Source organism: Hippopotamus amphibius, chromosome 5 (assembly GCF_030028045.1).
Source record: "Hippopotamus amphibius kiboko isolate mHipAmp2 chromosome 5, mHipAmp2.hap2, whole genome shotgun sequence".
NCBI classification, from domain to species: Eukaryota; Metazoa; Chordata; class Mammalia; order Artiodactyla; family Hippopotamidae; genus Hippopotamus; species Hippopotamus amphibius.
Window position 1 is genome coordinate 78,946,784 of NC_080190.1, and position 2,332 is coordinate 78,949,115.

General features: G+C 41.2%; 1 pseudogene; it reads left to right on the plus strand.

Moving 5' to 3' along the window:
• Positions 1 to 1,072: 1,072 nt before the first annotated feature.
• On the plus strand, positions 1,073 to 2,113 carry LOC130854346 (annexin A1-like; annotated as a pseudogene).
• Positions 2,114 to 2,332: the final 219 nt, after the last annotated feature.

The following is a 2,332-nucleotide window of genomic DNA, read 5'->3' on the forward strand; positions in this document are numbered from 1 at the left end:
TCGCGTTTGTGTGTGTGAAGATGGTACACATAAAGCGCTTACACAGACCTTAGAAAGTGTTTCTTTGATGGTACCTATTGCTGCCACTACTCTAAGATACCAGACACCACCATCCTTCATGTTTCATTCCCTAAGCTTCTCCATGTCTTTATGGAAATGTTAGCTTCTCAGTGAAGCTTTCCCTGAAGTCGCTATCTGAATCGCCACCCCTTTCACCACACACACACACAGACACACACACTGTTTGACTTTTCCCTGTTTGACTTTGTCCTTGGAACATCACCGTGTCACATGCTCTATTATTGACTTTTTGCTCTGCGTCCTGTCTCTTTCCTCCTGTGGGAATGTTAGCTCTAAGAGGACAGAAGACTTGAGTCAACTTTGCTCAAGCCTGCAACTTTAGCCCTTAGAACAGGCCCAGTATGTAGGAAGCCCTCAACAAATATTTGTAAAATGACTCACAACACCTGCCTTAGAATGCAATAGCAAACATGGGATCAGGTTGTCTACATAGAGCGTGCGGACCACAGAAGCAGTAGAATGTAGTGATTCTTAACAGCCTGGCACTGGCATTGGACCGCCCATACACGAATGTGGGTTTCCTGGTTACAAGCTGAACTACCCTGGGCAAATGCCTTAATCTCTCTAAGTCTCAGATTCCTTATCTATAAAATGGGGATAAAAAGTCAAAGAGAGACTTCTGTTTCTAGCCAAGATAGAGTGACAGAAACCAGATCTACAAAGAGGACAAAATACACAAGACAATGGTATATTTAAGACATTGGCCACCAGGAAATAAAAGGCAGTGGAAAGAAAGCTAGATTACTTATATCAATATCACACAAAGTAGATTTCAGGAGAAATAATATTACCAGGGATAGAAGGGTTATTTCATAATGATAGAGGAATCAATTCATTGAGAGGAAATAACAATACTAAATATGCATGCACCTAACACAAGAGCTTTAAAATATATGAATCAAAGATTGATAGAGACTTCCAGCATGAACCGTTCTGAGAAGAATCTCTCTTTACATCTTTGGACGGAGGTGAAAAAAACAATCCTTCAAAAATGGCAATGGTATCTGAATTCCTCAAGCAGGCCTGGTTTATTGACAATGAAGAGTAGGAATACATTAAAACTGTGAAAGCATCCAAAGGTGGTCCTGGGTCAGCAGGGAGCCCCTATCCTACCTTCAATCCATCCTCGGATGTTGAGGTCTTGCATAAAGCAATCACAGTTAAAGGTGTGGATGAAGCAACCATCATTGAAATTCTAACTAAGAGAAACAGTGCACAGCATCAGCATATCAAAGCAGCCTATCTCCAGGAAAAAGGAAAGCCCCTGGATGAAGCTCTGAAGAAAGCCCTCACAGGTCACCTTGAGGAAGCTGCTTTGGCTCTGTTGAAAACTCCAGCCCAGTTTGACGCTGATGAGCTCTGCGCTGCCATGAAGGGCCCTGGAACTGATGAAGACACTCTGAATGAAATTTTGGCATCAAGAACTAACAGAGAAATCAGAGAAATTAACAGAGTCTATAGAGAGGAACTAAAGAGAGATCTGGCTAAAGACAGGGCCGCAGACACATCTGGAGATTATGAGAAGGCTTTGCTTTCTCTTGCTAAGGGTGACCGATCTGAGGAGCTTGCCATAAATGATGACTTGGCTGATACGGATGCCAGGGCCTTATATGAAGCAGGAGAAAGAAGAAAAGGGACAGATGTGAATGTGTTCACTACCATTCTGACCACCAGAAGCTATCCCCATCTTTGCAGAGTGTTTCAGAAGTATTCCAAGTACAGTAAGCATGACATGAAAAAAGTTCTGGACCTGGAGCTGAAAGGTGACATTGAGAAATGCCTCACAGTTATTGTGAAGGGTGCTACAAGCAAACCAATGTTCTTTGCTGAGAAACTTCATCAGGCCATGAAGGGTGTTGGAGCTCGTCATAAGATACTGATCAGGATTATGGTTTCCTGTTCCAAAACTGACATGAATGACATCAAAGCATGCTATCAGAAGCTGTATGGCATTTCTCTCTGCCAAGCCATCCTGGATGAAACTAAGGGTGATTATGAAAAAATCCCGGTGGCTCTCTGTGGAGGAAACTAAACATTCCATTGATGATCTCAAGCTTTTTGATCAGAAGACTTTTAATTATATCTTTTCATTCCATATCATAGAGTTGAATAGGAAAGTTTCTTCAGCAGGAATATAGTTTAGTAACTCCTTCCTGGAAAATATAGCTTATAGATCATTTTTTGTATTACAACTTTATATAATAGAGATAAGTTTTTTAAAAAACATATTTACCCCAAACTATAAAACCTC